The sequence below is a fragment of the Fringilla coelebs genome (genome assembly GCF_963513975.1).
Source record: "Fringilla coelebs genome assembly, chromosome: 1".
NCBI classification, from domain to species: Eukaryota; Metazoa; Chordata; class Aves; order Passeriformes; family Fringillidae; genus Fringilla; species Fringilla coelebs.
The window spans coordinates 4,624,356-4,648,668 of record NC_140028.1 but is presented as its reverse complement, the minus strand read 5'-3'; the positions used below and the strand labels follow the sequence as shown (position 1 = coordinate 4,648,668).

The 24,313-nt window shown below is 40.0% G+C and overlaps 1 protein-coding gene across 2 annotated transcripts in view; it reads right to left on the bottom strand.

Annotated features, from left to right (window-relative positions):
* PTK2 (protein tyrosine kinase 2) overlaps positions 1-24,313 on the bottom strand; it is a 189,561-nt gene that overhangs the window by 153,287 nt on the left and 11,961 nt on the right. For both annotated transcript variants that reach the window (XM_084207209.1, XM_084207210.1), the window contains exon 2: positions 21,255-21,313. The gene's annotated coding sequence lies outside the window, so the exon portion shown is untranslated. The remainder of the gene's footprint in view (positions 1-21,254; positions 21,314-24,313) is intronic.

Here is a 24,313-nt window from a genome sequence, read left to right as displayed (position 1 = left end):
TTATGAACAAGAAATGGGTTGTCCGATTTAAAGTTTGTAATTTAAGTTGTTGGAATGTTCTGTAACAATGTATTTTTTTGCCTGTTCTCAGTGACTGCGGGGCTGGGGAGGTCCTAGCGCGGGTCCCGGCGGGGCCGGGGCAGCCCCCGCGGGTGGTGCCAGCAGGGACCGGCCCGTCCCGGGAGCATCCCGGGAGCGGCGGGCTGCCCCCCCCCCATGGGGCACGGGTACCAGGGGGGAGGGGGCACTCCGGGGGTGACAAAGGGGGGGAAGGGACTGACCCGAGTCCCTTCCCAGCAGAGACAGCTGCAGGGCATAGCCTACTGTCCCCTAAATGCTGGTAGATTGAAATGCTAACGTAGTAGTTAACGCTGTATTGTACCAGTATCACCTTGCCTGAGACGGTTTCTCTAAGGGGATAGGAAGGGGATATCCAGATATGTAAATGAATCCTGGACCCAAGATGCAACGGGGGTGAAAACCCCCAAACTCGTCGAATAAAACCCCAAAACAACGAGCCAACTCAACTGAGAGTAGAGCGGGGTCAGGATATCAGAATCCCAAGCTTGCAGGAATGCTGGAAGCCTCGGTCGCCCCTCACCCTAGCTGCAAAGGACCACGGCGCGAGTGAGGACCTCGAGGCTAGGCGGCAGGAGGCACGGGTAATACCCTAGCGCTCGTGCGAGGACGGGACCCCCAGCTCTGCCCCTCAGTGGACAGAGCTGCTGCACTATTCCTCCTCCTCTGAGTCACCCGGGAAACAGCGACAGGAGCCGCGGACCTGCCGAATGCCCCTATCCTGAGCTGATCACCTTTAATAAAGGCATCAAAAGGAGAATTGTCTCCTGCCCATGCCCATTTACTACAATTTCACATTAAGGCAGTTTTTTTAGGGCAATTTTCAATGCAACTCAATAAGATACTTTCATTTACTAGCCATGCAGAATGAAAGACAGAAGTACCTCACTGTAAAGGACCATTTTTCCTAAACATTTTATTATACTTGCAAGTCTTTAAATGCTCCACCTGTTTTGGCTTTCAGTAGCAGACCCGTTTTGCAAACACCAATAGCTGACACAGTATTCAAATGTCAATCCTAACAGCACTAAAACCACCATTTGCTTACTCAGATTAGTTTTTTCCCCCTATTGACATATTTATTGCATTTGCCTTGGGCACAGCAGCAGCTGAATATCCAGCTTAGCTGCAAATCTTCATCTGTTACCCTGGGGAGAGATAGAGGGGGCACAGTTATAGGACAGACACCTCCACCCACTAAACCTGGCAGCAGTTCTTTTGTGCTTTAGCCAGATCAGAAGAAATTCAGCATACAAAACCACACATCTTGTGTTTACAGCCCTACTTCACAGGAGATCCACGTTGCACTGGAGTCCCTTATTATCTTGGTTTAAATCTTTGCTTCAGCTGTGAGTACCAGCAGTAATGATTTAATGCTCTCATTTCTGTCTGCTGAAAAGGTTAACGAGCAAGCAGCCGACAATGAACCGCTGTGACACCCTGCAACGTGCACAGCCTGTGCTGTGCTTTTGAGAAGTTCTCTTTAGCCACTCACTAGTTCCAAGGCAAGCTGCTGCCTCTGAAACACAAAAGCCACACAAAATTTAGCAAGGAAAAAATGAGAGAACCAACTGAAACACTGCACAGAACATGAAGGTTTTTCTCAAATTAAGTGTTTGGTTGATAAAACAAGTATAAGGCAATCTATGGTGCGATGATCACCACATCTGACATACCCTCAAGTGTCTTTAAACATGCAAAAGCTTTGTGTCGTTGCACCAGTACAAGCACCAGCTGATTCATCCCATACCTCAGGAACACCTTTAGTTCATATCCGCTTCCATAATTTCTCCATTTGGTGTCCGTTTGTTGTCACATTCCTCTCACTACCCCACTTTTCTACACCTGCTTTCCTCTTCCTATTTGAAAACAAAATCAGTATTGGGTCTCCTCAGCTTACAGCATCTACACCAAAAAAATCATTAAACAGTTTCAAATCCCAATTTCCCCTCTCCTACTTCTCCAAAATCATTCTGCTTATGCTTCTTAAATACTAGTTTTTGAAATTGAAAAAATACAAACCCTGATTAGGACCATCAGAATAATCCACCTGTGTTTTCGTCCATCTCAGCTGAACTCTGCCCTGAACTCTGTATGCACCTTGACACTTCAAATTCATTTACACCAAATCACTGAGCATGACCACCGAGTTATCTATGCAGCCACCAGGAGCCAAATTTTCAACCAGGCACACTGAACAGTGGGATATTAAATGAAAAGGTTCTGGTGGAAGTTACATTTAAGCAGATTAAGAAGAGCAAGAGAAATCACTCAGTCATTACTCAGGGCAGGTGGGATCAATCTCATTACATACTGAGTTACAGAACATGCAGTATCTAAGCAACTCAGATAAAGAATTTAGTCTCAGTATCTACACAAGTACTATATGCACCTTTTGCCTATGGGGAAGAGACATTTGGATAGAGAAGTTCCTCAATAATTGGTTTTAGTCAGCATCACAAAATGGGTAAGTGAACTCTGCAAGTCTGCAGGTCATATTAAGCTCTTATGGGTCAGCAAAAGTCATATCACTGGGGGGAAAAAACCAACAAGCATCTCACAAAATTAAGCAAGTTGCTAAGACAGCAGCTGCACTTCAACACAGGGCTCTGATGTAATGCATCTGGGGAAAAATTTCTGAGCAATACCTCCTTAACCAAGTAACACTTGTACTTTCTCCAGTTCCAACTGCGGGAGGAAGGCTGAGTCACTGTTTTCTCTGAAATCATCAGCTCCAACTGGAGTAGCTGGCCAAAGGCAATAAAACATTGTTTAGGAAGGGTACTGAAAACATGGCATTTAAACCTATTACTGTGCAAAACAAAAAAGCATCAACATCTCGTGTCAAGTTCTGGTCTCTGCACCAGAAAGAGGCAGAGATGTCCAGAGCTGGGCAGCTGAAGTGATTGAGGGATGGAGCAGCTGCCAAGGAAGGCCAGATTACCAAACCTGGGCCCTCCTCAGCAGGGAGGACATGAGGCTCGGAACAATGGAGGGGGTGGGGGAAGAAGAGAGTTAAAAAATAGAAAAAAGCAAATCAATGCAGAACCACGATTCAACAAATTCTGCCAGCCTGAGCATTAGGGAGCATTTGAGGAAATTACTGGAGATTAGGTTCAAACCAGTAAGAGTGCCTTCCCCACAGCAGGCACTGAGCTCCCTGCAATTCCTGCAAGAGAAAAGTGTGGAGAAAGGTGCCACCAGCCACTGGGTGAGACATACAAACTCCATGTAATAACATTTTCTGCTGCCCTCGAGGCCAGTGCTGGGCTCGGCAGTCCTTGTTCTCATTTAGCAGCATCTCCTCTATCAGCAACACCGTGGCCAGTGATGTCTCACTGTGCTGGGCACTGGGGAGGCCACACCTCAAATCCGGTGCTCAGATTTGGGCCCCACTGAGAGGCTGGAGTGTGTCAAGGGAAGAGAACAGAGCTGGGGAAGGGGCTGGAGCACAAGTCTGACAGGGAGCAGCTGAGGGAGCTGTGGGGCTCAGCCTGGAGTAAAGGAGGCTCAGAGGGGACCTTCTCTCTCTCTAAAACTCCCAGACAGAAGGTTGGAGGCAGGTGGGGGTCAGTCTCTTTTCCAAGTAACAAACAATAGGACAAGGGGAAATGGCCTCAAGTTGTGTCAGGGGAGGTTTAGCATGGTTAGGAAAAACTCTTTCCCAGGAAACACTGGAAGGGGCTGCTGAGGACATGGTTGAGTGGTGGCCTTGGCACTGCTGGGTTAACAGCTGGAACTACCAATTTTAAAGGTCTTTCCACACTAAAATGATTTTGTGATTCTCATGGTCTTCAACTCCCTGTCATGGCTCTGTAAAGTCACGAGCTTAAACATCACCTATAAGAACACCCACTCACTCAAAAGTACTGTTCTAAGAATGTCAGCCACACTACAGGAATATTGTTATCCTTTAATGGTTTATCACAAAAGGAGATGTGTTTAAACAAGCCCAGGAAACTTTAAAAGCATTTAAGATGTTTAAGGAGGGACATGTGTGTGCTGGCAGTAGTTCAGATCTATCAGGAATATCTCCAGCACTATGATCTGTGATCACATAATCCTGATGGAAATATTGTGACATTTTATGAACATAACAATTCAGGCCCTCAGGCAGGCTTAGGGAAAGCTGTAGACATGTATTCTATACGTGTGTAGCTACCCCCTATTTGTACTACAGAGCACTCGTTCTTCCAAGTGATAGCTTTAGTGGATGTTTTTCTTTCAAGAAACATTGTCTTGACATTGCTTGCTATGATTGAAGCTCCCTTGTCATTTTCCATGAAGGACTTGTGACACACAATGTGCCACCACAAGTCACCCACGTCTTCAAAAGGTGACAGGATTGTGTAGTTCCTGCACTGAAATACAAATTAGCTCTACATGTCAGTGAAGGCTGGTTTGTGCTTTGGTATGACAGGAACTTAGCACAGAGCACAGAGGTGTTCCAGAATGTAAAATAAATGTGTTTCCAGGTACAGAAATGAGCCAAGGGCTCAACCAGAAGGGGAGAGAATGAGGAGGAATTACTTCAGGCAAAATATTCAAGAGCTCAAAACAGAGCAGCACATCCCAGACCACAATGTAAGAGAAAACTGTTTTCTTGAGTGTTTTCTTAGAGGGGGTCAAGTGGGAGTTTTGTTTTGGTTATAAAATAGTAAGTAACAGATTAATGATGTAACAAAAAAAAAACAAAAAAACACCCAAAGCTTCCTTTTTGGAATATTAGAACAGCATTTTGCAAGTTTTGGGTGGTTTTTTTTGTTAAAACACAAATTCTTAGAAAGTTGGGCAAGTCACTTCCTTTCATGTTTTACCACTGTAAAAATTATGCTGTTTCCATGGTTCTGGCCCACACATGGATTCCATTGTTACAGCCGTTTTTCAGGGGCTGGAAATAAAGTTTTACATTTTTCTTATTTGAAGTTACAGATGGGTGAAAGAAGGTTGAAGATAATCAATGCAGGCAGCACAGAGTGGGGACAAAATATTTAAGAGTTTTCCAGTAAAGAACACACACAAAGTAGTTTGTCAGACGTTAAACAGAAGATTATCAGCTTTGCACACACATTGTTCTTAACTAAAACAAAAATCCCCAAAACAACAACAACAACAAAAACCAAAACAACAACAACAAAAAACCACAACAAAAATCAAAAACCAAACCAAACAAAAAAAAAAAAAAAAAAAATCACAAAAAGTGGGGGCAGGGCTTAACACTTCCAACACTTCTTAGGTACTGACATAGTGCCTAAGAAATAACATGTTTTATTGCTCACAATGGGATTACTCCAAAGTGTTCACAGCGAGTTTGACAGCAACTGTACAAGTTTTGCTCTGTACACAAACCTGCCTCAAGAAATAAAATGAAATTTATTTGTAACAAGAATACCAGGGTTTTCTTAGCCCAATTGTGACACCCTGGATGAAGAAAGAATTTGCTTCAGCTGGAGCTTGTTCTCAAAGTGAAGCACAACATCCCTTCACAGCAAATGGGCATTTACAGCCAGAGCTACAGAGGCTGAAATCAGTTCTACAGTGAAGACAAGCCAATTTTGGATCTTAACCATATAAGAAATAAGAGAATTAAGGACACTAACTGTGATAGAAAAAGTCCAATAAATTCACCACCGTATGCATGGGAACAACTCCTTTAATGCCATCTGGGTGTTTCCACAAGTCTTACACATCCTCCCAGGGACACAGATTACACCACTTTCAACTACTGTAGTGTTTGGAGACACAACATGCTGCCAAGTGTCATTCTGCTGGGGGGGGGGGGAGGTTTTAATAAAGAGTCAAAAAAATATTTCCAAAACCTTTGGATTACAAAGGAACATCAATACAAGAATTATTGACAAATAATTTACTTGACCTAGATCTTGATCTAGGTCAAGTAAATTATTTGTCAAACACCACAGCAAACACAAGGCAATGAGAATTAGCAAGGAGATAAAACCAAATGTTATTTCTGTCATTTCCCAAGAATACACAGTTCTTCATACGCCAAAAAGACAGAGAGCCTACCACAGAGGGTAAACAGGAGTTTAGAGGCAACAGAAGAGCAGAAGAGACATTACAGAGCAATATATTATGTATTCACCTCAACTGACAAAATTCTCTTTTCTTAATATGTTGCATATTAGCAGTAGTTGTGTTAGGCCAGTTCCCTCCTCACACCACAATGTCGATGCACTAACAGAAATAGAGAAAAAACTTTCCCATAGCTTCTCCTTTGCTTTCTCTGTCCCCTTTCATAAAGTTTTCCAGATGGAAAATAGAGAATGAATTAAGACAGCAAAAAACGATGAGAAGTGAGGCCGGGAGGAACCATGGGCAGAATAAAAAAAAAAAAAAAAAATCAGGAAAAGAAAAATACACACATACACCAGGACAAAGAAACCCAAAGAGATGACTGACAACACTAGATTATGAAGGTAAAGAGGGAGCAGTGGGGGAACAAGAGTGCAGACAGAAGAATTGCAGCACACAACATGGGACAGGCTTTCTTCTCCTAATTGGTTCTGTCGTGTCACCGTTGGAGAGCGGCTCAGAGGCAGCGGCGCTGGTGTAACGGGAAACCCTCAACACGTCTGTGCTCTGCAAGAACCTGATCAAAAGGGGACCCAGTTGGTTTGACAGAACACAACACACCTGCAGCTCCCATATCCCGTTGGCTGCACCTTCCCAGCTCAGCCATTACTCATCTGGGCAAAGGCAACAAGGCAAAGAGTTTGTTTCCAACTCAGCACAGCGCGAAGTCAAGCGTGTATGATTAATGGATTCTCATTTCCACAAACCCACTGAAAAATTTCAGCTTGGCATCGTTAAGATTCTATCAGCCCTGAATTGCAATTTAAGATAGCATTTTTCCCCTTAATCTGCTGCTCTATTTAATCAATTTAATGCACAGTAAAAACTTAATTTGACAAAATTGAAAGCATTATTTCTCCCTGCCTCTGGCATGAAACAGATTAAGACCACCAGAAATACTTGCAAAAAGATTTAAGATTCATTACATATTGGGTGGCAGATAAATATTAGATATGCTATAAACTCTAAGTCTAAAAGCTGTGGATTTTAGTTAATGCTGCAATTACCCCCCAGCAGCTAACCCAAGTCACGCTTCCTACACAAGGCATGACTGTGATTTTTGAAGTCAGATCTCCTAAAATACTATTTTGTACCATGCTGACAAACTCCAGAGAGCAGGGCAGAAGGAAAAGGGCCAGCAAAGACAACTTCTCCTGTGTAGGCTTCTGGCCAAACCCAGGCTGGATAAAGGCACAGGATAGAATAGAACATGTTCTAGGTCCAGGATGAAATAACAAAGAGTTTATACCCCTACCCAAAATTCAATTTCATCTACTTAGATTAAACACAGGAGGCATAAAGACAGTGACAGAAGGCTGCCACATGAATATGTTTGGAGGTCTCAACAGACAGTCTGAATCCCCAAGATAACCCAAGTTACAGGAGACACATCCACAGTTCAGTCCCAGAGCTGGAGGTACCCAAATGGTCCCAGGGTTGGAGCTGATTCTGCAAGAAGCAGCTGCTCTCATCCCATGGCCAGGGCTAGAGCACCATGGCACAACTTGTACTGTGAAAGGAACACTTCTGCCTTCAGGGCTGTCAAACCAATTTTCCTCATAAATAACTAACAAGCCAATTTTACGGGCAGTGGCAGGGAGAGGAATCCTGATGGCGTGCTGCTCACAAAGCACACTCATTACTTTCTTCACTAAGAATCACTAAGTCCCTTAGAAACTCTGACTTGCCTTGTAAGTATTTAAGTAGAGTATTACAAGTTTATTTAAAATGGATTTTAAAGCTATGATTTTGTACCTAGACATGACTTCTTAGAAAAAAAAAATCAAATACAAAATGCATCTACTGTTAAAACAGTCTGAAATGTATTATTCCTGCTGATGTTAAGAAACAGTGCTGCTTCACTTGAAAAGTACAAATATTTCAGTAACAGCTTTTTCCATTTATGTCAAGGGATTACATAGTGTATACACTTGTACAATTACATCTTAATTCAACTTGCTTAGTTGATATATAAAATGTAATACTTATGGTGAATACATACCCTGCTGATGTGTAACAATTCCTTATCAGCAAACCAAGCTAGCTGGAGCATAAAGGAAATCATGATGCAGTCCTTTAAGAATAAAGAGCCACAAATATCCTAATTATATAAGGGTATTTGGTACAGTCCTGTGTAGGCTGGACTCAGTGAACAAATATTTTCTGCACAAAGTAAGAATTCAAGACTACAAAGAAGTGCACAGTATAAATGTGGCTTTTGCCTCAGCAATGAGTGCTGGGAGGCAGAAAAATGTAAATCTTTTGTACCACAATATAATCATTAAGAAAGAACAGAAAGAGTAATAAAGCCTAAACCAAAAGAAACATTGTTAAGCTTTTAAAAATCTTCACTGATACTGCCATTTATTCCTTGTCCCACCATTTCACAAGAATGAAAATACATCAGCTCACCTCTTTTGTTATTTCAAACAAGGATATATTATCTGAGACTTGTTCTCTAAAACTCTAAAAAGCTTTTCCATTTCAGATCATTCATTAGGCATGAAAACAGGGAAGATGAGCAAAAAGAAACCTATCCAGCTTTCCCTGCTTCTGATCCAACTTGGACAGAGTCAGATGCCACTGAATTCCACCAGAGTAAGAACAAAGAACTGAACTTGGTCACAATGATGATCCAGAGCAGACCTGACAGTTGTTTCATGCACTTCTAACCTCAGTAACAGGAAGAAGGTGAACATTTTTTTAATTACTTTATAATCTAGTTTTCAATTTATTGTGTATGAACTTGTCAGGTACTCCAGCACACTAAATTATTTAGCATACATTGTAACTATCTTCTGCCTCTCATAATGCGCAGATACATATGCAGTGATTATTAAAAATTTGAAATTAAAATATTGAAAAAAAAACATTTAGTTCATCAAGGTCTCCAGTTCCCCAGTCTTCCCTCTCCAAATTGCTCCTGAATGTATCATAAGACTCACCCTGTGAGTTCAAGCTTGAGGCACAAATGAGAAAGAAAATGGTCCAAATTAAAAACCTTATCCAAATTTCCAGTAATTATTAAAGAGATTCATTTTCTTCTTCAAGATCTAATCAGGTTCAGAATGGACATGAACCTAAATTTGCTTGAATACATTTAAATAATTCTGGCACAAAGTCAGGCAGGTACTGCACAAGGATGCCTGTATTTCAGGAACTTCTGAACACATCTTTTTCACTGATATGAAGAAAGAGATCAAATTAGAGAACTGCAGTGTGTACTTACACCAGTGTCAGCTGTGGTACTGTTAATATTTATTTCCTCATCCTGCAAACTAAGCATTTGTGACAGTACAAAGGAATTTCAGGCTGCATATGCAAACAACTTGTCACAGAATTGAAGCTGGAATAACTTCTACTTGTATGTGTCTGCTGCAGCCCCACAGAAGAAGAAATGCACAAGTTCTTAGCAACAGGACACTGAAAGCTCAGAGCAAACCACAGGAAGCTCAAAGGACCAAGAATAATTTTTTTCACTAAAGTGAGTGGGATGTTAACTCTGCTGCCACCTCAACGCAATTTAACTAAATCCCTTTATCTCCCTTTCCCCCAGTTCCTGAATCAAAGAGTAACAAAAGTCATGAGGCCCAAAGGAAACCTATGAAGTGTGTCTCCATAGCCAAGAGAAAAACTACAAAAATCCTCTAGAAGAATTTGGGGTGAACTGGGCAACTCTGACCTCTGAACTCCTCAGGTCCCTGGAACAGATCTGGCTGGATTAGATCTGTCAGATGCCCAACGCATTCCCCAGTAGCCCAGCAAGGCTGGAATCACAGTGGTTTGGGCTGGAAGGGACCTTTAAAGGCCACCTAAATTCCAGCCTGTCCACCACAGGCAGGGGACACCTTCTCCTAGACCAGATTGCTCCAAGCCCCATCCAACATGGCCTTGAACACTTGCAGGGATGGGGCAGCCACAGCTTCTCTGAGCAACCTCTGCCAGTGCCTCACCACCAACACAATTTTGCCTTCTTAAAATATTATTAAGAAACACCCAACTTAAATTTAAGAAACTTTTCTGAGTAGATTAAGAAAGCATTATTTACGACACACCCTTATACTCAACACCATGGCAGTGTTCAGAACACCCCTGAGCAAGGAGAAGGCAGCACCAGCATCACTGTGGCCCCTTTATCCAAAGCAAGCACACGTCTGAAACTCACCTGACCCCCCAAGCCCCCTCCTTCACAGTGCTCTGCATGGTTCAATGTTCCAAACGTCCCAGGTCTGGGGGACATCCAAGGGGAACTCACAGAATCATCTAGGCTGGAAAAGACCTCTGCAACTGATGCTCTCAGAGGTCTTTTCCAACCTAAATGATTCCATGATCCTGGGTGTGAACGCTGCTGTTCACACCCAGGATCAGCAGCTCCGTTCAGCTGTGGTTTGAAGCTTCTGCCTCTTGCAGTTTGGTAGGAACCAGCCCATGGCCAAAAAATAGATGGGGGAGAGGATAACAGAGAGTTGGCAAGCAGCACAAGCCTTGTTATTTAGGAAACTGAGGTAACAGCAGACAGTATTGTCATTAGTAACACAACCACAGAGAGATGTCAGGGGTGGTGACTGGCAGTGGTTTCATTCTGTCCAAGGCAGTTTCTGTGCTGGGAACAAGGGCAACTTCTGGTCCAAACCACCTGGGACAGAGCACAGAGACACTAAAAGGCATAACCCACTGATGTATGATTGCAATGTACCAGCTCTCCTTTAGTTCACCTTGCAAAAAGCAAAAACTAAAACAGATTTTGGGTATTTCCCACATAGACTTTTCTAATAATGACATTGTCACATCTGTCTACAGACATTAGACCATGTCAACAGGTAATTACCTACAGCTCTAAAATTTGAAGTCTACAAATTAATTAGACGCTGTTCCAAAAATCACGAAGTGCAGCTTCGAGGTTGGGCAGTGACTGCTATGACTCAACTCAAAAGCTCTTGCCAAAGCACTTGAATGGAAGACTGCTCAGTTTCACCTTCCTGAAGTGTCCTACATCCAGAATTTCTGATGTCTATTTCTGAAAAGTCTGGCTTTTGTAGAATTTAATACTAATATCACAAAATTCCAACTCCTCCATATCTTCCTCAAAGTACAAAAATACCAAGATATACTGAGAAACAAAGGACTGACTTTATTCTTCCAGGACTTCAAGTTCCAGAGGATTTGATTTCCCATTGTCTCCTTGGCCTCTATTCCAAACCCTAAAACTACAGTCATTCAAAATACTAATATGTTGGGTTTTGCACTGGGGATAAGGAAATATAGACCTTTTTTCCACACAACAGTTTCAATGCTGGTCCCTTTCATATAGATCATGAATGGATACATTTGTCTCCTTATAAACTGCTGGTGGATGGAGCTACATCTCGTCCTCTGGCCAACTCTAACATTATTAAGAACCAAATGAACACAAATCCAAACACTTAAGTAGCATAAAATATTAAAAACAACTCGTATGGCCTCAGACAGCAGCCACAAAAATTTATTTTTAGGGACAAAATCCTCTCATTCAAGAAAAACATAACAGATGATGAAATTTATTTAATTCCTCTGTATTGTGAGACTAAGTGAGTGGAAACCTATTTGGGGAACACTCCTGGGCTGGATTTGCAGCCCTGATTAATGCCTAAATACTGATATTTGTGACTGAAAGCTCCAGAAAAATCTAGGTCTTTTGAGGTCTTTGGGAAACTAAATGACAAGAGGGACAACGTCCATGGTAAGAGTGCAGAATTTTCAAAGATTTTACATGCAATTAAAATTATTTTTGCATTAGAAAACTTGCCAGCAGTAGCATGTTTGTTATTTTGTTCTATCCTTATTTTCCCTTCACATTTACAGGTATTTCAAAGAGCAAATTGCACATAAAACCTAGTTAATATTAAGTTTGTGAAACTAGTTAAATACATGAACCATGCGTGTAGAACATACAGTAATTTATAATTCAGATGCCTTGGTCTCAGAACCTCCATGTGTTAGTTTGGAGCTGGAGATCAATTAACCACAACTCATAAGTGTTTTGAAGCTCAAAACCCAGCAATGCACAAATCAATATTTAATTTGCAGTCTGTGTAGGAGTTAAAAATGTATCAGAAGCTATGTACAAAGTATATATTATCAACCACAAAATGAAATAAATTCTAACATGCACTACACCAACAGCCTCAGCAATTAGAGATTAATATTTCAATGTAATTTCTATTAATGCCTCCTGAATTTAGCAAAAATTGGTGAACAACCAGCCCATTTAAGTTATAAATGGTTCCTGTGTATCATTATTTGCATCATTCAAGACGATATTTTTCCTGTCTATTTCTCTTTCTACCAAAAGGAATATCTTAGTATTGCAGAGGTTTCCCTGTCCTTGGGCTGTTCACATCCCTGACTCCATCCCTCCTTTAAATTTCTGTATTCTTCAGAAATCTGAGATACAGTGGGCAGATCAAAACATGTCCTTGCTTCAAAACACATTTTAGGCAATTTTAATGATATGAGAGAACTGTAAAATAAGAAAATGCAAAGGTACCGGGATTTCCTGAACAGACTGGCTGTGATATCAGCCCTCAGATAGCTACACAGAAAACATGGATGCTTTCAAACATGAAAACCAGGATTAACTGAATTTGGCCAATTTGGAGAAATTCTACATTGCTGCCACTTAACAGGCCTGAGAAAAACAATAACTCTGCCACCACAAAAGCAACCAGGCTTTTGTTCAGTTTCTGTAATTTTCTAGAATTAGCCAGAAAAATTTTAGCCCTGAGGCTAAACTTTGTGTCCTTCCTACAAACTGCTTTTCAAACGTCCACAGGTTCACAGTCTTTTATCTTGAAAAATTATTAAAAAAAAAAAAAGGGGGGAAAATAGGTACACACTACAGCAACAAATTTAAACTCCATCTAACTCACTAAAATTATACAGAATTTCTTTTTTTCCCCTGACAATATTTCACAGTTCAGATGCAAACTGAGGAATTAAATGGCAATATTTTAAAAGAAAATATAAACCAGGTGAGGAATTTGAATGAAGTGACTTTGTAGAGCCATCCAGTTGAGTGCAACACTCCTTCCCTACCTCGGTGCTTCCACACCTTGCCCACTAAAAATTAGGAAATGCAGAACTTACATCAGAAAAGCATTAGATACCAACAAAAAATTAACTCTGTATTAACATTTCAACTACTTTTTCAATGTGTGATGCTACCCTGAATGTAACAATCACAAATTTTCTTTGATTCTTTAGTGAGAGTTTTAGTCAGAAAAGCCAAACTGGCATCTTCTGACCCCTATTTCTCACACTCCTGGCACACAGATAATGCAGGAATGGCAGCAGCATTCTCTGGACATATGGATATATGAATACAGAGACCATCAGGATATCAAGCAATGTAAATTACTGTTTCCCTTATGTCCTTCTTTCTCCTTTATGGGGAGAGAGGTGCATTAAGTTATGTCTTCAAAGCTAAGTGTTTATTATCAAAAGTAACACCAAAACCACTAATTCCTTACATTAATATCAAGATTCAGTGATTTTTATGTCACTCTAACTCTGGATTTATTGAGGAGTTCTTACTTAAACCTTCCCTTGAAAAAGCTGAAGAGTAGCTGGTGAAGTTTCACACCACATATGTTTATACACACACACCCCCCAAAGAAAATCTTCCAGGTAGCTTTGGCTTGGCTTCTCTTCAGACCTTATCAAGAGGAACACTCTGAACTGAAGCCCAGATTTGACCATCAACACCAAATGTTCTATTCTTCATCGAATACTTACATGACTACAAGATCTCCTGGAAAAAGTGGGCCTTGAATTAAAAACAAAGTCATCAAAAAAACTGTTCCAAAAGGATGCAGAAGTCACTGTTCACTTACCACCTTCATTTAGGGCCACTCCTGTTTAGGATTTAGCATAGAGTAGAAGCACAAGGCTCACACTGGATTCAAATACATCCTATGCCCTAGGAATTTTTTTTTAAGGTATCAAAGAAGAATTCATACAGAGCCCTTAACACCACACAGAAAGGAGGTGCAAATTAACATCCTGCTTGCTTGGGATTTTTCCAAATCAAAAATAATTATGCAGAGGCTTCTAAGGTAAATTATTCACCACATTAAGAGTCCAATGCAAATTTATATGGAGAGGGATTTTTAAGAGTCAGCATCAGTCACAATAAAGGCATAGGATTACAGCCTGAATTGTTCTGTTTAAAATAATTATGATACAATACAGTTTAGACTACCAGGAATATTACTACTAGAAAAAAAAACACAGAAAGACTTTCAGAAATGGAAGGAAATATAACACTCATTTATTTTTACTACGAGAAAAAGCCTACCACTCCTTTTGGATGTTGCTCTTAGCAGAGATAATTCAGAATAAAGGAATAGGCTGAAGCAAGAACTCTATGATTACAGCCGCTCCTTTGGACCTTAAAATTCTCCACAATTCTGCCTAGCTTCTACCATCCTCTCCTGAAAGTTCAGATGAGTAGACTGATCCTGAAAGAGGGAAATGACAACACAGCCACCTGCTTACAATACATACAAAAATAACCTGGAATGCCAAACTTGGAGTCTTGTTGACAACCATGACTTTTTGTGTGCCCTTTTGCTCTGCACAATCTAAACCCTAAAATAAGAAATGACCTTTTTTTAAAATGGGAAACCTGGTTAGCAATTTAAAGACTGCACCTTCCACAACACAGCTGGGAGTGGACTGCTAACAATAAACCTTCCACTTGTTGTTAAAGAGCAGCCTTTCAGGGGCACCTGGAACAACTATTAACTTCTGCCAGGTGATCAGGGCTCCCTCTTGGTACAGAAGATTTCATCTCCTTTAATGCATTTATTTTCAGGTGCAGTTACAGACTCTTATTGCCTCTTTGTGTACTCTTCATCCTCCTTACTAAAAAAAATGCTGCCCAAGTCACATTCATCTAGACCCTTGACAGGGAATTCAAGTTGTCTGCTTTATTTCTTGCCTGGAAAAGAGAGTATTGATACACAGTTACTGGTCAGAAAGAAATAAAATAAATCATATCACTTCTCATAGCCACCTAGTCTGTACTCAAGACAGCAGTATGTGTGGGCAATACAAAAAAGCATAAAAAAACAAGCCAATATTTTTGCTAATTCTTGTTATTGAAAATGGATTTCATGAAACTCAAGCACATGAAAACACTGGATTATTTCAAAAACTCAATAGCTGCAAAAGAAATTGGCATCTAAGGAATTGTGATGCATCAGGAAGACTGATGCAACATCTCAAAGGAACAGAGAATAACCAAAGCAAATTATCTACAGGCATCTAAGCACAAAGGGGAGTCAGGCTGATTTTAAAGGTTTTACCCAGGGTGTTCACATGCAACTGATGTGTCTTAGAAACAATGAAAAGGAAAGGAGTCACATCAGAGGCTTCCAACATAATCCCATGATTTCCCACCATCTTTAAAACTAGGAAAGAATAACCAACCCTGCATAAACAAAATTAGATTAGAAGCAAGACAGTAATACCTGAGAAAATGGGAAGGGTTTAATAAATCAAAAGTGACCAAAGACTGTTGGCTCAGTTTGTCAGGGTTTGATGATGATAAATCCAAGGTTGTGGGTTTGATCCCTGTATGGGACATTCACTTTAGAGCTGGACTCAATAATTCTTGTGAGGTTCTTCAAATTCAGAATATTTTGTGATTCTATCAAGACTACTGAGATAAAGGGGAAAATAAATAAAAAAGCAGTATTTTGTTGGCACTTGTGAACAGGGTGTGCCAAAAAATGAGGGAGACAAGTAATGGGTTTCACTTTGTGCAGTGCTAATAAAGGCTAGGCTAAAACACTATGCTTGAAATTCCCTGCCTCCCAGGCAGTGCTAATTAAAACACGTGTCAGGAAGTGCACTTGAGCCCACTTCCCTTCAGAGGAAGTTCTCCATGAATGTCTGCCAGGAAATAACCAGATCCTTCCCTTAGCACAGCACACACAAACCAACCTTGGCAACCCCTGGGCTGGCACTTGCTGGTCCTGCTGCCTATCAAGCTGGCCCTGTTTTTTTTTTCCCAAATATTTTATGACATGTCAGTACATCCCCAAATGTTCCTTCTCTTGTAAGGACACTCATTCCAACCTGCCCCACACTACAACTCGAGATGCCACACCAGTAACAAACACTGCCATAAAAGAGAACAGGAAGCCTGGAAACCTCCACTCAGTTTTTAAGGTAAAAATGGAAATTTTCATGTCTTGAAAAGACTTGAATCCATCTGGTTTGAATCTTGGTCTTCTTATATTTTCAGAAAATTCTCTTCAGGTTTTCTTCTTACAACATCAAGGTATATTTGGACATGCAAGGTTGATAGGGAGCTGGTTCACTAAGTATCTGAAACCTGGACAACTGGAAAGTTAAGAAATCCACCACCTAGCAGTGAGGAGCACATTATCACTGATTATTTTGTATAAGAATAGTCTTGTTCAAAGATTCAGAATATCCTGCTGCTTTTAGAAACTTTCCTAGGCCAGAGTTAAACATTTTTGTGCATTTCCTACAGTAAACAGGCAGAGCAGACCTTAACCCATTAACCAAGACAAAGGATCAAAGGCCAATTTGACCACTGAACAAGTCAAGTGTTCTCAAAGAAGCAGAGCTACAAACTTTACCTCAAGTAATAACTAGAATATCATTACTTAAACCTGCCATTTAAACAGCCTGGAAGGGAGCAGCAGCAGTACTGCATGGCTATCCCTGGCATCATCAGAATGTGCTGCTTCACGCCCATCCAAGCTGCATTACAAAACAGTACTATTTACAGAGTCAGACGGTTTTCTGCTTGATGTTTCCCTATTCACATTTACAAGAGGGCTAACAACCAAAACAAATATTTTGTTTGGGATACAGAAGACCTTTGGCACCTCCAGAGGGGAAACTGAAGCTCAGCTTCATTCTATCTCACAACATATTCCAAGATAATCCAGGCAGGCTGAAGTTTTATTGAACTCCATGGAGGGATGAGACAATGCAGGACAATACCCCAAACACTGAAATTTATTCTCCCAAGCCCACTTAGTCCCCTGTAAGAGACAAAAGTTGCTCTAGGGACAGGAGGAGGAGTATCAGCTGTGCCCAGCAAAGGCCAGGACAGAGCTCAGAAAGGCATCGAGCACCACACAGGGTGGTTTGTGTTCCTTACATCCAAGCTCAATGCTTTGAAAACCCTGGAGGTGCCTGTCAGCACAGACAGAGCACAGAGCCCTTGGAAGGGCCAGCCTGAGAGAAGAGGATGTTCTGTACTGAACTTGCACACGTGCAAGCCCAGCCTGCCTGGAAGAAGCTGAAGTTTATCCTAACCTTGGTGGCAAAGTAAATCTTTCTGCAATGACCCAGAAGTCCAGAATAAGAAACCAGTCAGCAAGCCCAGCAAAATTCCACTTCCAGAAGCCAGGAGGAGCTATAAGCATGCAGGTCTTCCTGGCAAGCAGCAACATCCATTAATTATCTTTACACTTGAGAACAGAGTGGTTCTTTACACCTTCAAGTGCCAACTGAAATCTTTTGAAACAAATTTTATGTCAAGAGAAAAGCCCCGAATGTATTAAAACAAAATTAAATGCATAATATCCAAAATACACAAGAACCCAGATCTCTGAGATTTCACTATGGAAGAGTTTCTAACCATAAGACATAAAAAGGACATTAATTTCTCCATCTGCAGTACTGTATTTAAACAAATGTTATGCTGGGTACAAGGTTTCTCATCCAATACTAGCTTAATTCCACCTGAAATAAACCATAAAGTTGGAAAGCACCTGAAGTCACTTGCAGTAGAGATACAATCCAGAGAACATCCTTTGGAAGCTGCTCCTTAGGTGGAAGGGCTGGCAGCACCTCCTGCCAATGGCTGACCAGCACGCTTGAAATCACACAGTAAGCACATGTAAAATTACACATTTTTATCTATACAATGCCTGCACCAATATCATGCTCAAACACTGGCCTGAGGAGTAAGTCAGAATGATAAAGCTAAACAGAACTGCTGCTCACAATCCCTATTTTATGACTTTTATCTTCTGCACTCATTATCTGAGAATCATAGTATTATTTTGGTTGGAAAAGACCTCTAAGACCATTGAGCCCAAGCATCAACGCAGCACTGCCAAGGCCATCATTAAACCAGGTCACTAAGTGTCACATCTACAGATCTTTTGAATATTTCCAGGGATGGGGACTCATACAGTTCCCTGGGCAGCCTATTCCAATGCTTAACCATCCTTTTGGTTAAGGTATTTTTCCTAATATCAAATCTCAATCTCCCCTGGAGCAATTGGAGGCCATTTCCTCTTGTGCTGTCCCTTGTTTCCTGGAAAAAGAGCCCAATCTCCACCTGTCTAAAACCTCTTGTCAGGCAATTGTAGAGAGCAATAACGTCCCCCCAAGGCTCCTTTTCTCCAGGAATTCAGGGATTCTGGATGATGTTAGCAGAGTCATTTTGTCAAGTTTCCTGCTTTTTTTTCATGGCCTTGATACCTGGTGAGTTAAATACAGAACTGCCAAGTGATTTCAGCACTGTTTAAATCAGTGAGAGACCTACTCCAAGTGCAAATTTTAACTGTTACAACAAAAACAGGCATGTCAGAGCCCAGACCCAAAACTGAAACCTTTCATCCTAAATTCAGTGACTCCATCCAGTACAAATACTAATAAAACCATAGGATGAAGAGGTGAAGGCAGCACTACCACAACACACTTGAAAACTCCATCCTGTAAGAGAGGACTTGAATATGCCATGAACAGACAAAGGGACTGGGAGCAAACAGGTTGTGATTCGGTGGATCAAAGTATGTGATCACATGATGAAAAGACAATCACGATACAAGTAACAGCTTGACTTTTTGCAATATGAATACAAAAAGTAAAAGTTTATAAAGCAGCTGGATAAGTAAGAGATGCAGTACATTTTTTTGTCACTTCCACTGGAAATGTCTTTGCAGTATTTGCATATACAATACCACTTTCAAAGAGCAAGTAGCACTAATCCCTTCCTCTTACCAAATCCCCAGCCAGAAATAAAAATTAAAAAAAAAATCAGACTTCAATATAAACCTGACAAGTCAGAAGTACTTGCAATCTACATTTAAGATTTTTCACTGTTTCCTCTTACTCTACATTATAATTCACAGCCTTGTCATTCACTGGGCTGGTTTTCTATGAAGTCTTATCTAGGCAGGTACTGCAAGATATTTACCTAACAAACTAATAAATACTTTGTTGTCATGGTTTTACCAGGATATGACTCATTGGAACCATGTATTCCAGGGAGCAACTGGCTTCAGTTCACAAAACATACAAGCGCACTTTTTTCTTTGTGACATCACGACAGTCAGAGCTATTCCTTTCAAAAGGTCAAACAAAATTAAAGGAAGCATTATAAACTCCCTGAAATCACAGATCTGATTTGCAGGCCTTTATATATGATAAAATGCTTTGCTCCCACCCCCCTGCCCTTGTTTTCTCAATTTCCCACACTATTAGTTTTACATGTCCAGGAAATATTTTTCATGTGTCTGGGTTTCCATCTGAATCATAAGTCCAAATTAACATGAGACACAAGGCTACAAATTTTGATTTTAACTGATAAGAATATGAGTACTGGTTCCAACTGAAATACTTTGGGTTTTTTCCAACTTAAGTGAAGGCTACTATTTTTTAAGCCATTCAAACTTTTTCTTTGGAGTGGTAAGAGTAGATTGGAATTCCTTGGAATTGGAAAAAACTAACTGCATAATATAAACAAACATCATCCCATACCAGAAAAGGGAAGGGAAAAAATTGTATAGGAGAAGCAAATATTCATCATAAGCTTGAAAACTGAAGTTTAAGAAAAGCTGATGACATCCAGTAGTAAGCTACTGAAGAATAAATCTATCCCTGCAAATTTAGATGGTCAGGAGACTTTAAGTGACCCTCTGCTGATTCCTGAAGATGAAAAGACATAAATATTATAATAAATATTATGGATACAAGCCTGAAGCTCCATTAGGGCCCTGCTCCATGTGAAATGCAAGCAGCCACATCTCCTTTGCTCTCAATTGTATCATAGTCCAGGCAAGACCATTAATGACTCTAAACCAGGTGCTATCAAAGCTTTAAATAAGGGTAACCACATCCACCAGTTGGATTCAAAAGTGCTCCTGAAGTAGCAGGAGATTAATTTTGTTACCTGCCAAAGCCTAAGCAATAGAAAAAAATATAAATTTAATACAGGCTCTCAAACCACCAACCACAGGGAAGGTTGTAGAAAGGGGAGGAAACCAAACCACAAAGAGAAAATAAGGATCCAAGAAGGTATTCTAGCCACACTCAAATGTAAGAATATTCCAAACATCCATATATATGAGCAGCAGTAAAGGCAGAAGCCAGAAATACCAACTACACTGAGGAGTAAAAAACTGAAATTTTCAAATATAACCATTCACCCTGGAGATGGGGGTGTCATAAGGAATCAAAAATATGCAGACCAGAAATAAACTCATATAATACAAAGAATTCTGTGGCTGTAACTTCTCTACTCCTGCTTTCAGCTAAACTTCTTCAGATTATGCTATGCACCCCTAGAGCAAAGATTTTGTTTTATTAAGACCCATTTCTTCTGTACTACAGAAATGCAGTATTTATATTAAAATTAAAGTATCTTATTTTTCTCCCCTCCACCACCCAGTTTATTACAGCTTAGATGAAACCTTAAGAGAAACTGGGATATGGTCAGACAATTTTCAGCCAAGTGGCTTTGGTAGGTGAGAAAACACCTCACAAACTCCTCCCATGTACAATAAATTAATTGCTGCACAGGTCTGCCCACCTCTGTACCCTCAGGCTGAATGGAAGGACCATGAACAGGCTGTCAGAGAAAAGCCAATTCCAGGAGGCTCAGGAAAAGAAACAAACCAAGAAATTCTGTTTTAACACCCACTGTTTAACAATCAGGATTTTCAACAATAATTACAAGGAAACAACAACAACAAAATCTCATCTTGACCTGCTTTACCCAGAATAAAACTCAGTGTGAAATTGAAATCATTAACTGTTGTACATACCCTAAGTAGACTTTCCAGCTCTCAGCAGCAGGTGCTCAAAACAGGATGAAACATGAAATCTGAAACAAATATTTAGAATTCATTAGGGTATTTTCTTAACTATTTTTAAAGTAGTCAAACATCCAAAAAACTTATGAACAAATTAACTGATATTCATGTTATGAAGACAATATAACCACCTGCAGTACAAATCCTGTTTTACAAGTGCAGATTATTTAGCTGGATGTTGTTTTCTTAGGAAAAGAACAAAAAAACCCACCCTAAAACAAAACACAGAAGTTTGTAGAAGCCAGAGACTTATACTTGAACTCAATATGGACAAGTTGCATGAAATACTGTTGTTGCCATGAAAGCAAACTAAAAATTTCCCAAGTTATTAACTATGGATTTACTCTTTTGAAGAAGGAGGAGGGTTAAAGCATCACAAAATGAACCTTTATTACTGATAATATACATTTAATAGCAAAAACAAGTGAGTGCTGAAAACCATGATGAGTGATTCAAAACATTTGCAGCATCCAGATCTAGAATTAGAAAGTGCTTCCCTGAAGCAAAGAAAAGTGTGTGGGAGGAACTAGTGAAAAGCATTTATCTCCTCGGGGTGTGTGCACCACAGGGCAGCCAAGCCAGTTCTCAGCTGAAGTAACAAGCATATAGATATTGCTCAATACACACATAATAAACAGAGAGTTGTGGGCTTGTTTCTTAAAGAAAACAATTGATGTATAAGAATTCCAGAGCCAAGCAATGTAGAGAGTTGAGTGTGTTACTTTGCTAGTTGTTTTTCTTCTTTCCCTTTCAAACAAATATATACTATAGGGACAAAGACAGTACCAGTAGAAAGCCCAAGCTTATGTATTATGCTCTTAAAACTAGATTTCTAAGAACTGGTTCCCAAACTTTATTTACCTTAGATACTTCATTTTCCATACACATAAAGGCCACCAAAAGATTGGAAAAAAAAATTTCATGAGATAAAGTAATATAAAAAATTCAAATAATCTCTGCACAGTTTCTCTTAAGGTTTCATCTAAGCTGTAATAAACTGGAGGGGGGGAGGAAATAAGATACTTTAATTTTAATAAAAAACAGAAAAAAGAATCACAGCATTTACCTGAAACACACATCCACACCATGGAGAAAAAAAATCAGCAAGAACTTGAACTGCTTTTATGGTGCTCCATAAGATGAATGGCACTGCCTCCAAACCCTGATTTTGTGGTTAACAGAATCTGCCAAATCAGGCTGTCCCACCATCTCTGCCAGACTGAGTGGCAAACAACAGCTTTCCCCAGAATCACGCCTGCTCTGAACGTTTTTATGGAATTAGTCATGATTTGGGACAATTTGTAAAAACACTGATAATTAACACAATGGGAATGATATCATGGCAAGTCTTTTATGAAAAGGCAAATTGCTCATTAGACTGTTTCTCAGACTGAGAAACCCCGTGCACTGACTGATTGAAGATGTTTTCTGATAAGGCAAAAGCTACTTTTAATTTCCAAGGCCAGTAGTAATGACCTTTCCCTACTCTGGGAAGTTATATCAGAAGCACCCTTAAAGTACTTGTTAAAATAATTGTGTATGTAATATCATGGGACCTACATACAGCATCAAAAAAGCACCAAATGCTAGAAAAATATTGTTTTAATTGCTGAAGCACCAATAATGCAAACACTTGCAGACATGTTAAATTTTCCACACAAGTTCTCTCACTGATTTGCAATGGAAGCACCCACGTGTGTAAAATTCAGTGTACAAAAGCATGGCCCTGTGATGGGATTTGATGTTGGAAGGCAATCCCAAAGGACAGATAAAGGGCCTCTCATTTGCTCATTAGCTGCTTCAAGCAATGCAGTCAGGACAATCCAAACATGGGATCATTTCTTCTCCCTCACACCAAGAGCCTTTGCCAGGCACACCTTCCCAATATTTGTTTTCACAGGTTACTTACTGATTTACTTCACTCAACAATTACTTAGGAAGCAAGTGGTGACAAGAACTCTCTCTCCTATGCTAAACTCAAATCCAAGCAGTTGTAACACTTCTTAAAAGACCAATTAGTCTCCTTCTAATAGCGATAAAATGCTGAAAGCTTCTAAAGTAGTCAAAAGGAGATTAAACATTAAAAAAGTTGTTTGAAGATCTGTGCTTTTATTTTAAATTTTTGTAAAAAAAAAAAAATTAAAAATCTATGGATCTCACAAAATGGTTTCTTTAAATAAAATAAACCCAAACAAGTACATCTGCTCATGGGAAAAAATTTAGAAGGGAGGGGGATTTTTCATAGCTTTTGAAATTTCTATACCTTTTTCCACATGGAAAAGGTTTTCAATAAAGTGAAAATATTTAAATGTTAAATTTAACACTTTTTATCATGGAAAACTATTCCCTTTTAGACTTTTCCCAAACAGCTGCAAGTCACCCACTTGGTCCAGTTTTGCTTCCTTATTTTTCCTTATTCTGTTTCATCTGCCCCATAATACTTTACTCTCGTCGTAAAATCAACACAGAATTCTACCTGTTTGTAATTAAAAGATAACTTATTGTAGATCTAAATGTCCACATACAACACCTGAAAGTTTAAGTTTTGCCCTCCAGGATCATTGTATTCCCTCTCTAACTTGACTCCTTCTCCAAGGACACCATTGAGCCAATAGACAATTACCAGTATCCAGGAGTAAAAATCTTAATTTACCTTCTAGGCACAGAGCTCCTTTCTCAGCTTCCTGATGTTTCCAGCTACCTTTAAAGTTCTTTGATTGTTCTCTTCAAGACAATTTGTCCTCTTCACTCTTTTCACACACAAATACCTCTCCTTCCAACCCCTTCCCAGGTTCTCCACTCCATTTCAACAAAGCAGTGACCTCAATGACTGCAATTTCCACAAAGCCAAAGATGGACCACTAAAGACCAACATTATTTGTTTCACTTCCCTCTCCTAACCCTGTGTAGTGGTTCCACAAACTGATTCCCAGCAACAAAGCAAATAAACAATTTTATGCACTGCAGTGTTTTTATCCTTACAGAACATTTAATCTGGTCTCTGCTGATGC